The sequence below is a fragment of the Sus scrofa genome, chromosome 2, assembly GCF_054392235.1.
Source record: "Sus scrofa isolate SSC_HxYL_T2T_F1_AM1 chromosome 2, Sscrofa_HxYL_maternal_Yorkshire_Landrace_v2.0, whole genome shotgun sequence".
Lineage (NCBI taxonomy): Eukaryota > Metazoa > Chordata > Mammalia > Artiodactyla > Suidae > Sus > Sus scrofa.
The window spans coordinates 122,738,617-122,751,211 of record NC_139384.1 but is presented as its reverse complement, the minus strand read 5'-3'; the positions used below and the strand labels follow the sequence as shown (position 1 = coordinate 122,751,211).

General features: G+C 36.1%; 1 long non-coding RNA gene across 5 annotated transcripts in view; it reads right to left on the bottom strand.

Annotated features, from left to right (window-relative positions):
• The window catches only part of LOC110259772 (uncharacterized), an 835,641-nt gene that overhangs the window by 328,006 nt on the left and 495,040 nt on the right, over positions 1 to 12,595 (bottom strand). For 3 of the 5 annotated variants that reach the window (XR_014838463.1, XR_014838462.1, XR_014838464.1), the window contains 2 exons: positions 7,543 to 7,668; positions 1,731 to 1,802 (listed from right to left, as the gene is read on the bottom strand). The exons of the other annotated variants lie outside the window; for them this stretch is intronic. This is a non-coding gene — a long non-coding RNA (uncharacterized LOC110259772). The remainder of the gene's footprint in view (positions 1 to 1,730; positions 1,803 to 7,542; positions 7,669 to 12,595) is intronic. 5 annotated transcript variants of the gene reach the window in all.

The window sequence follows — 12,595 nt, the reverse complement described above, 5'->3', positions numbered from 1 at the left end:
AATTGAGGTTCAGGGATTTTAAGAAGTTTACCTAAGTCATATGTGTGGGCTCCAACAATGTGAATTAAGTTAAAAATTTGGAAAGTAGAAGGCAACTGTATAGAAGGAGGAGGCAATTTAGTTACTCAAACCTATGTGTTAATTCTGAAAGTAATGGCTTTGAAGGTTAATATTCCAATTTTGCTGAATTTAGCTATTAATAAAATTAACTTCATAGGATTAAGAGTTTTCCCATATTTTTAAAAACTAGCTCAAAATAAGCAAATATAAAGTGAAAGCCTCATTGTCAAACTGTCAAAATAGCAAAGGAGTCTCAGATTTCTTTTGCAATCTGTTGTCATGTTAACGTTCAGGGGTTGTGTTATTTTATTTAGACCCAGTGAAGAAGAGCATTATTAAATGGGAAATGATTTCTCAATTTGCTATTTTCTCTTTTTATGCAATTCTGAATATCATTTCATTTTCCTTCTGCATATCCTTCTGCACTTTCCACTACTATGGTGTTTTTTTTTGTTGTTGTTTTGTTTTGTTTTTTCCTGGTTCCCTTTTTGAACTTCTGATCATACATTTTACTTCTAGAAGAACATTGTGACATTAAATTCTAACCACCCAGTAGCACTGTCTCTAAGAGTATGTTTTACCTCCCTTTCAAAGTGGCATATTTCCTTTGGCTGGATGCTGCAGGTTTGGGATTTGCAGAACAGAGCCTGACTCTTAACTCAGTCCCCTGGCTCTTAAAAATATACTTTTCATCTATATCGTCCTTGACACCACACAGACATCCTATGTTGAAATCTTTTTCAGAGTCATGACCTGTCTGCTAGACTAAACAGAGACAAGGAAACAGGTAATGACAGAATTGAAACATGGTTTGGGGATCTTGAGAGGAAAAAAGAAAGTAAAAAAAAAAAGGTTTTTTGATGAACAACATAGTCACCCAAATTTGTGGTGTCTCACCAGAACCTCTCAATGTTTGGAAGTTTTCCCAAGACTTGCCCTAGTGAGACAGCAAAGACTTATTAGATCATTGTGTCTGCTTCCCCACCTGGGCAGGAAAGAGTCTCCCATACGGAGAACATATGGCTTGGTCTTAGATTAGCAACAAAGAATGTCAGTTGGCAGACAGATGGAGGAGAGGCAGAGGATCATGTGAGCTTTGCTAGCCTGGACCTCACAAATGAATTTTAAAAATCACATCCATTTACTTCAAGTACTGACCAACCTATGCAGAGGAGGAGGAGCTAACATTTACTGGACATACATTACAATGTAAGAACAGTATTTTACAGATCTTTTCTAATCTTCATCTCAATTGTTTCATTGTCTCCATTTTACAGATGAAGAAAGCAAGGCTCAGAAATGTGCACAAATGTCATACAGCTAGGTGACTGGCAAAGTCCAGAGTCTCACCCAAGGTGTTTGATTGGAAGGTTAATGCTTTTTGGAAGGAGTAAGTTAGAGAACATAAAAATTACTTCATATACTGAATCCTTCTAGTTCTACTTTTTTTTTTTCAGCATAAAGAGCATCTCCCTTTCCCTTTTCACCTATAAAATTCAATGAATTTGCTATACTGCTTAAGTTAATGGTATTGGGAATGCAGAAGCGGACTTTGGAGACTAGGAATGAGAAAGAGGATATGTAAATAGGACAAGAATAAATATTGCATTATAAATATTTGCAGCCATCCCCCATCCACCATGCCCCCCAAAAGGAGGGAAAAGTCTTACTTGTTGGTTCAGAGAGAGAATTCTCTTTCGTTGACCAAATCTAAGCACTGACCATGGGACAGGTGACTTTTCCTAAAGGAAACAAGAATGGAATATTAACCTATATCATAGAGGGAGGGGGGATAACGGGGGAGTACAGTTGTGAATGTTTTCTTTTTTCTTCTGCACTTCTACAAATACAGCGTTTTTGTGTTATATCTGTTCATATATTATTTAGCTTCTGCTCATGAATCAAAACTGCAGAAGGGAATCTGTTAGAGACATGGTTTAGAGGTAGAGGGAGCTAAGAGTCTGAGATCAGTGGCAGGGTGTGTGAGGAAACAGAGAGACCAATATAAAAAGAGGATAGTAAGGACTTGACTGGGAGTTATGAATTGGAAAACATTTGAAAATTTTCAAGAGACTAAAGATTTGAGTTTAAATCTACCATTTCAATATATATGTCATCTGTTTTTATTCCATTTCCTTTCCTTTTTCATCTTTTCTTGCTTTAGTCAAGTTTTTTCCCCTTATTCCATTTCCTGCTTCTATTAGGATTCTTTTTTATTATTATTTTAGTGATTATCATTGACTTTACCACAAGCATTCTTAAGCTATTAGAATTCACCTTAAATAATCTTCTGTCTGTTTGTTTCTAGTTTCTGGACATAAACTGGACCTAGAATGTTTTAATTCTGTTTCTCACTCCTCCCACCAACAGCCTTTTGGATACTGTTGTCTAATATTTTAATTATCTATGTATTTTAAAGTCACATGATAGTATTATCTTTTTAAATAATCAGGATTTCACTTATATTTATTCACACGTTTTGATGTGTTATGGTCTTCTTTCCTTGCTGTATTACCTGTGCTTCAAACTAGCATCACTTGCTTTTATCCTGAAAAACTTCTTTTTGTACCTCTTTTAGTCAGGCCTCCTACAGTGAATTCTCTTAGCTTTGGTTTGTCAGAGGATCACTTAAATCTCTCTTTTTAAAAAAAAGTTTAAAAATAAGTCACTTAATTGAGGTATAACTGACATGTAATAAACTGTTCAGATTTAATGTATACAACTCAATGAGTTTGGGGGTAAGTTTACACTCATGAAACTATCAACATCATCAAAGCCACGAACCTATCCACTGCCTCCCAAAGTTCCCTACCACTTTATTATACTTATTTTTGGTAAAAATACTTAATGTAATATCTACTTTCTGAGGAAAATTTTAGTGTGTAATCAGTATTGTTAGCTATAGGCACTAAGCTATATAGATCTCCAGAACTTACTTATTTGTGTAAGTGAAACTTTGTACATTTTGACCATCATCTTTCCTTTTCCCCCTTCACCAGCATCTGGCAACCACCATTCTACTCTCTACTTTTATCACTTTGACTATTTTAGATTCCACATGTAAGATCATATAGTATTTATCTTTCTGTGCTTGGGTTATTTCACATAGCATAATGTTCTCCAGGTTCAGCCATTTGTTGAAAATGGCAGCATTTCCTTTTTTAAGACTGAATAGTGTTCCATTATGTGTATATACTACATTTTATTTATCTCTTATGAATTGATGGACATTTAAGTTATTTCCATTTTCTCTTGGCTTATGTGAATAATGCTGCAGTAAAAATGGAAGTGCAGGCATCTCTTTGAGATTCTGATTTCAGTTTCTTAGGACAAATACCCATAAGTAGGAATACTGGATCATAAGCTCCATTTTTAATTTTTTGAGGAGTCTCCATACAGTTTTCCATAATGGTTGCACATTCTCAACACAAATACATGAAGGTTCATTCTGAAAGTCATGTTCTCTTAGGAAAAATTTCTAAGTTGGTAATTATTTTTCTTTTATCACTTTAAACATGGTTTTCCATCATCCTCTGTATTCCATACTTTCCTACTTTTAAGGTGATGCTGTCCTTCTCCAGTTGCTTTTAAAAATTTCTGTCTTAGTTTTTTGTCGGTTTTACTATTATTTGCCCAAAGGTGTTTATCCTACTTGTCATAAGTAGAGTTTCTTGAATCTGTTGCTTAATAATATTTCATTAATTTAAAAATATTACTGATATTTTTAAAAACTTTTCATCTAATTTATTCTTTCTTTTCTTCTGATCACTAAATACATGCATGTTAGAGTTTTTCAAGATTTAAAGTTTGTCCTCTTTAGCTTTTCTTTATTTTTTCCTAGTTGTACTTTAATGTGTCTGTTTTCTATTCACTTATCCTCTAGTATAGGACTCCACTTCTATAGCATCTTCTTCCTCTAGTTTAACTCTACTAAATTAATTTTAGTTATTGTCTGCTTCTTTACTAGAATGTCCATTTGATAGTCTTATATAGAATCAGGTTCTCTGTTGAAATTTTTCCATCTTTTTGTCTATTTTGAGTATAACAATCCTATCTGTTTAAAGTTTTTAATCTGATGACTTCAATACCTCAGTCACCTTCCTGTTATATTTTTCTCTTAGTTTCTAGTCCTTTTATATCTTGCTTTCTGGGCTTCGTGATAGTATTTTTATTGACTGCCAGCCATTGTCTGGACAAATCATGGAGGCTCTTTAAGGATCTCTTCCTATAGAGAGGACTTGATTTTCTTCCGGCAGGCATATACTGTATGTGCATATTCTGTTGTTCAGGTGGAGCTGGATTTGGGGACTTAGCCCTTCAGGGTCTCAATGAAGAGCATGGAGTGATTACAAGAACCCCACCTTCTTGACTAGCACTGAATTTCAATTTTGTCTCTATAGCTCTGTGACTGCCAAGATCTCAATTTAGTTGCTTGATTTGTTGACTGCAGATTCACAGCTCAGAATCTGGCAAGTGATTTGAGGAGATATTGCATATAGAAATTCAGGTTTATTTCCCTGGGAGTTCACTTTTTTGGGGGAACCCTGGCTTATTGAATACTACACTCTTGATAGTCCTAAATTCTAATTTTTATCTCCCCAGCAAGTGAGTTGCCACCAACTACCGGTTTGACTTCAACATCCTACACTTTAATTCAGCAAATGCCTGAAAGAGAAGACTACAATAAATTCAGGCTCACCCAATGCATTTCTCCTCTTCCTGGCATCCTCAAGTCCTGACTACATTCATCTCCAATACTTTCAAGCTGCTATTTTAAAACCTGTATCTAGCTATTATACTTCTTTGTAGGAAGGTAAATCAATCCATGTTGGAAGCTGCATCAGAGATGGAAGTAGAAGTGTTCAGTAAAAATTGAACCACTTTTTGGTTCTTAGCTACTAAACTGCTCTCTTTGCTCACTTGCTTTTTGTATGCAAATGAAGCAGCATACAATAGCTGACCTAGGTAGTACTCTTGACTTACATGAATTTATAAAATTTGAACACCTCATAACTGCCTATGCTGTTATGGTGCTATTTACTAAGATGGAAAGGAGTGTATGCAGATATGAAGTGGAAGAAATTAATAGTTGATTTTGAGTATTTTGTTAAATTTAGAATGTAAAGTAAAATGTGATTAGAATTCGGCCGAATATACATGTCTCGGATTCAGAGGAGAGTTCAGGCTGGAAATGTATTTTGATGAGTTGTTTAGTTGCAAATGTCATGTAAGGCAATAGGAATGGATGAAATTTCCTGTGAAGTGAATGTCAGGAGAGAAGAGACAGGAAGGAAGCCACGAACACACTAAGTTTAGGTAAGAGGAAAGGGACTGGGGAAATGTGACTGAAAAGGAGTTGGCCGTGAAGTTGGAGAAAAATCAAGAAACTATGTTGTTTTAGAAGCCCACTGAAGAAAGTTTTTCAAAATGGAGAGGGTAATCAACAATGTCTGATGCTATTGACAGAGTAAAATAAAGGCAAGGCTTCACTGTTGGATTAGGCAATATGGAAGAGTACAGTGACCTTGATGAGTGCAGCTTGAGAAGTGTTTTGGGGATGAGAGCTTTTCTGGAGTGAAGCGAGAAAGAGAAGCGAGGACAATGAGACAGAGTATATAGACAACTCTTCTAAGGAGTTTTAAAGGAGTTAGAAATAATAGTGACTGATAAATGGTGCCTAGAATATGGAGCCAAGCTTTTTTTTTTTTTTTTTTTTCAGCTGGAGTTCTTTCAGCTTGCTTGCATACTAATGGGGATGATCTAGGAGAGAGAAAGAGAAAGAGAGTGATCATGCTTCAGGAAAGCTAAGGGATAATTACAGGAACAAAAGTTTTAAATAAAGGAGAGAGAATGGGATCCAGTAGGGCTTCAGTGAGGAAAATGATTAGGAGGATGACATGACTACTACGTGGGGAGGAGGATGCTATTATCTGATGGCATGTGCTTTAGAGTAGCTAGATGATTTGATTTGATCTTTTTGAAAAGGTAGGAATAATGATCTAGTTGGAGTAGAGAGAAGCAAAAATGAAGTTTTCATTGCCATCCAGATAAGAATTAAAGAAGTTAAGAAACCTAAGTGGAGAAATTTGGAAGAAAGGTGATTTTACTAAAAGGCAGGCTATGAGTTCCAGGTTTCTGTAGTCATGGAGAAGTAATAAATTGGGTCAGATTAGGCTCTACTCAGAGCCTTCTAAAGAAGAGAATCTGAGGCCTGAGAGATGACCTGAGCTTTAGGGCTTCTTGTAATGACTGAGACATGCAGGGATGAAGTCAAGGATAATATTTTAAATATTTTTCTAATAACCAGTATGGTGTGGGCCCTGACCAGTCAGAATGGACCAATTATAAACAACTGTTATTGTGCTATCAGTGCTTCCAAACTGAATTCCAGAGCTAGGTGATGGGGTTGGTCCAATGGCAGGTTAGGGTGAAATGAAGAATTAAAGTTCTTCCTTTAGATTTATTTCAAGGCAGTTTGTTAGGACAAATACTAGAATGTGATGGGAGAATTTTGGAGATCTTCAATCCTCCCAGGACTCTGTAAATTATAAATATCTACAATATACAGTTGTAATGATTTCTAAAAGAAATGGATGAGTCAGTTAAAGATATAAAAGCAATCCTTGCTCTGTATTTACTCATTGCTTGATCTTTAGAAAGTAATATAACTGTTCTGGGCATAGTTTCCTCATCTTTAACATGAATTAGATTCTATTAAAACATTTCTAAGGTCCCTTTCGGTGGTAAAGACTTGAAATATGATGTATACCTTGTTGATAATTAAACATTTGCTTCATCTATATGTTTCAGCTGAGGTACTGTTTCTCTTGTCATTTGTACTCAGTCTTTTGATAAATGTTCCCTACATCAAAGGTCCCTAACATCAAACAAGTTATTTTCAGTCTATTATGTAGCAATTTTCTGATTCTGTAAGGAAAAAACCTCAAATTTCCATTTTCTATCTCTAAAACTTACTCTCTTTTTTTCTTCTACTCTTTTTTTCCCTCCTCTTCTAGGAGAGTCTCTCATCTTTGCTAGTTCCCACACATTTCTAGAAAGTTTTTTTACTTAACGGTTAAGTGCATTCAAGCTATTCTGAAACTTTTTTTAGACCTTCTGTGTCTAAAGATTATCTCCTTTGTGGTTAAAATGAAGAACAGGGGGAAAAGCACGCTGGTAAAGAGTTCATGCTGTGCCCCTTATTTGGACAGTTACAAGGCCATTAGATTTGTTACTGAAAGTTCATCTTAATGCTAATCAATCTTGCTGCTTTCTTACCCATGAAAAAGTATTTCCTAGGTTGGTTGTCAGGAATCTTTTGGACGCTAGAGTCAGAAATCCAATTTCCAAGTGATTTACATGGGTTGTATTAGCCATCTATTACTATATAACCGATGGACCCTAATTTGCCTGCTTAAAAAAAAAACTTGCCCATTTATGATCTCAGAGTTTCTGTAGGTCTGGAATCTGAGCACAGCATACCTGGTCCTCTGCTTTCCTCATCTTTCACAGTACTGCAACCAGGGTGTCAGCCCAGTGTAAGGCTCTTCCAAAGGCAAGAACGCTGAAGGATCCCGCGTGCAGATGAAGGATCAGGAAGAGGATAATCTGGAATGAGTTGAACATCAGGGACAGGGCTAATAAACCAAGACGCTGCCCGGTGTAGTTTTCAAAAGAAGCCCAATCTCGCGGGATCTCGGGAGTTCTACAAAAGCCCGTGAGAGTCCTGGGATGAGGAACACCTGGGTATCCTGGTTCCCCGAGAGTCCTTTTCTCAGAATTGTCAGTACAGGATCTGGCTCACGTAGCTTTGCAAGAAAATCCCAAGTCTCACCGAAGATCACCTCTCGCTACCCCACCCCGAGTCCCCATGCAAGGCGGCTGCCCTAGAAGCACTGTCAGGTGTAGGCGATTAGGTTCTCGCCAAGCGGCTGTGGAAGGGTTGGGCTGCCTGAGGCAACATTCTGGGAAAACTCAGTGGTTGATGGCAATATTTCAGCTCCCTGGGTTGAATGCTTCACTTTCTCCCTTGCTCTTGCCCAAAGATTCACCTAGTTCCTCACTGCTTGACCTTACCCACGTGACAGCTTGCTTCTTCAAAATGTGCAAGGGTAGATGGCAACAGAATATGCCAGTAAGACAGAAGTCACAATCTTTAACTTAATCACTCCTCTGTTCTGTTTCTTTAGAAGTTATTAGCCCACACTCAAGGGGAAGGGATAACACAAAGGAATGTAAACCAGAAAGTTGGATTGTTGCTGACTACCTAAAGTTGGATTGCTAAAACTGGATTATTAAGGGCCAATTTAAAAATTGTCTGCCAGGTAGATTTACTTACATAATTGAAAAAGTGAGGTATAGCTGGTCCTCAGCTGTAACTGGATCCTGACACTTAAAAGATGCCTTCAAATACTAGTTTTTCTCCATCATTGTTACTTCTGCTAGTTTCATTGTAAACTAAATTCTCCTTTCATGATAGCCCACGATGGCTCCGGGTTTTCACCCTAGCAGTTTAGCAACTCAGTGGGAGGAGTGTTTTTTCCTAGTAGTTACAGCAAAACTCCTGGAAATCATTGACCTGGTTTGGGTCTCAAGGTCATTCTTAAATAAATCATGTGACTCTTACTGGCCATTTTGGGCCATGTGCCTTCTTCTGAAGCTAGAAGTGGGTATCCCCAACTGAACAGCAGGGATGGAGAGAGTGGTAAAGGGCTACTGCCTCAAAGAACATTAGGATGCTGGTACCCAAAAAAGGGATAAAGAATTTGGGGTGTTAACAACAAAAGAGACAGAATGGACTACTCTAATAGAGAGTAGATCTAAATGGAACATGAAAGATATAGTGGCGTTTGGAGCTTTGCTATTTAATGGTATTTCAGGCACTCTGAGCATGCCATCATTGCCACATAGGAACAAATCAGGCACATTCATGACGTAGTGCCTACTATGTGTTAGGTACTTTACCCATGTGGTCTCATGAAATACTTGCAGCAACCCTAGAAAGTTTGCATTCTTTCACTTTACAGAAAGAAATATGTCTTGACATTTGATTTTGAATCAAAGCCATGCTGACTTCAGAACAATGCTCTCATCATACCATAATACCTGACAGAATATACAAATATTTTTTATCCTGTAACATTTTATACTTATTGGAATTGGAAACCTGTATTTATGTTTTATTAGTATTTTTCTTACAAAGTGTGATTGAATATCTTGCATAGTTTAGATTTTAGTAATAAAATAGTTTATTGAAATAAATATCTTACCTAAAAAGATTTGCAGTACTAGAGTAAGTATTAAGTTTTTTTTTTTTTTTTAATTGGATAAAAATGGAAAAAGAGTTAAGGAAAATGAAACAAAATTTTTAAACAATGCTCTAATTAAATTTGATCTTTCCAAATAATTTTCCTTTATTTTCCTCCATTTCTGGTCATATTTACAGCTTTTGGTTTACCCTATTGATATGGTGAATGTGGGGAAAATATAGTGAAGATGGAGAAAATATACTTGCACCTGGTAATACACAGAAAGTGCCAGATAAATAACCAATTGCAGAACAGAAATTGCAATTCCATATGACAATTATTTTTATCTCTTTGAACCTCAGTTTCTTCATATAAAGAAGACCTAAATTGTATAAAAGCAATATGACCCACTGAATGCCAAGAATGTTCTCTTGAAACTCACATCTTCCTGGCTCCTGTAAAAGCCTCCTAAATGATTGACTGGAGAAACACTCCTCGAGACAGTAGTTTTCAAGACTTTTACCTGATTCTTCTATTCTCTTAGGTTTTTATTATTATTTGGGTGTCTGTTGATGTACTATTACTCATTTTTTTAGAAATTGCTGAATTTGCCCATCATTCTGAGTGCTAATTGTCTGAAGATTTTATAGTTTTTTTTTGGACACCTATAGTGGAAATTTGTTAATTTTTGGTCTGTTTAAGAGAATTATGTATCTTTTGAGTCTTGAAGGGAGGCAGAACCAGTCTCCCATGGAGCTGAAACAAGGGCATATAGGAATATTAAGCTGAACTTAAAGGAAGAGAAGCAGCTGTTCAAGGAAAGAGCATTCGAGGAAGTGGGAAGAGCCTCCCCAAAGGCTGCGGTAGAGGTGTTTTTGAGGAACCGCAAGGAGGTCAGAGTGGGTGAGGCACTGTAAACAAGGGGCTGAGTAGCAGATTTGCAGACAAATGCTATACATATTATTCCAAGAACCATTTAAAAGATGCAGAAATTAGAACCAAGAGGTTGTGACTTGCCCAAGATTGCACAATAAGTGGCAAAATCAGAACTCAGTAGCGCGTCTTCTGATTACAAGTCCTGTGTTTTTAATCAAGATGCCATTTCGTGTTAACCTTTATATTGCCTTAACATTTTCTTTATGCCTTTGTTGTGTACTTTTTGTTAAAGCTATCAAATGTCAGGAATCATGCCTTCTCAGGTTGCATTGAATGAATGCAGCACAAAGTTCAAATAAATGCTTTCTAAATACATTTGATGAATCATTTAAGCAACGGACTCTTCTTTCCACTTTAATTTATTGTGGTAGGCTTGGCTGAATTTCTTAATTTCTACTAATATTTTAGAGTAGATTTATCTGATTATCTAGCAATTTAGCAAATGCATTTTATACCTATGTTATATCATTTATTTTAAAGCCATTTACACATTTTACATGGAATCTAAAATTACTTGTCTACTCAGACATCCAACTAGGGAGACAAATATTAAAATCGTTTTCAGTAATTGAAATCATTCAGAACTACTGTCATACAGACACACACACGCACATATATACCCATATATTACCCATAGCTAAATGAGAGATCAAACTAAAATATTTCAAAATCCCTAATGAAGAATTAAATGAATCTTTATTGATACCATAGCATTGTAATAGACAGGTGATTTAATTTGCGTTATTTTAAAAATGTAATTATTAACTATTCATGAAATGTATGCTTTATGAGACTTAAATACTCATACCAAAATCATATGGTGAAGATAAAATGCAGACAAAGAGTCTGGGTTCCCACAGCCACCGACCCCCAAATGACCTGCTAATAAATGCCAGATTCTCATCCTGTAAAACTCCAATGGGAGAATAATAAAGGATGAACATTTGGCCCAACATTTTTATAAAACAAGTACTTTAGTTTTCTTTCAAAAGAATCATTTTCTAGTTCTATAAAAGTCTGTAGTCCTTTATGAAAATGTGTGCCTCATGTTACATAGCTAGGATCATAAATTTGGGAAGTTCAGACATCCGGCCTAGCCAATCTAGATGATTTATATTAAAGTTGATATTTACATTTTCCTAGTTCCTAGTACACTTACCAGCTAATTATGTAATCCTTCATTTTTCTAGGACCATAACTTTGGTTGTGAAATTTTGGGGAATAAATTTATGTAGATTCAAAACAGAAATCAGTGAATATAATCAGTCCAGTGATTACTAATTGCTATATGCCAGAATTCCCAAACTTTTTTATCCAAGGGGACTACAGAACAGATGGGTACACTTACAGCACTGAAGAAAATAATGGAGTTGTGGCTAATACAAACATAAACTAAAACAAATATATCAAAGATACTTAGAAGTGAATCAAAACTAAGAGGTTGGGAATAAGTATACCAAGAGTTATGTACAGAACTCCAGGTGTTTGCCACAGTCACAGCTTTCCCTAAAGAAAAACAACTCCTGGAATCTCTGTGGTTAGCAGCTGCTGTGGATCATGCCATGGAGTAAGTCTACTCCAACTTTAATTATTATCATAGGAAAAGTTTGTCTTGGAGACAAAAGCCTAGCCCATATATAGATGTTTAATATTCTCTAAAGTGGTATGGTAAGAAAATCTTGTCCCATAGATTCTCCATATGCTGCATATTCTACTCATATTCTGTGCTAATTAAATTTTAAAAGTCACATAATTAGTATCCAAGGTATTTCTAAATTTCAGATTCTCCATGCACTTCTGCGACTCTCACTGTTTGAAGCTCTAGGACACAGATGTGTATGGACAATGAGAGTTTCCCCAAGCTTCTTTGTTACTAAGATAATCTTATGATTGGATCATCATAGCTACTCAGTAAGAGTCTCTTCATTATAGGAAAAAGGTGCAATTCTGGGCAAAAAGTCCCAGATAGATTAGGGCTTGGGTTGGGAGAGAGACAGAGAGAGGAGGAAGAGAAAAAAGATGAGCAGGAGGAGAGGGAGGAAGGGGAAGGAGAGAAAGGCAAAGGGAAGGGAGAGAGGAAAGTGGAGAAAGAAAGAGAGGGAAAAGAGAGAAAGAGAGGGAGAAAGGGAAGTTATCAAAAAAATTTTCCCAGTTCAATTTATGTAAAAAAAAAAAAGCGAACTCTAAAATCCACAAAGAAAACTAACTTTGAGAGCCAGTAATATCAAATTCAACAACTGGAGAATAAATTCAAAGCAGAGAAAATAAAAAATTATAGGATTACAGAATTTTGAAATAATAAGAATATCATATAGGCAGAGATGATGAAAGAAAAAATGGGTAAGAAATTT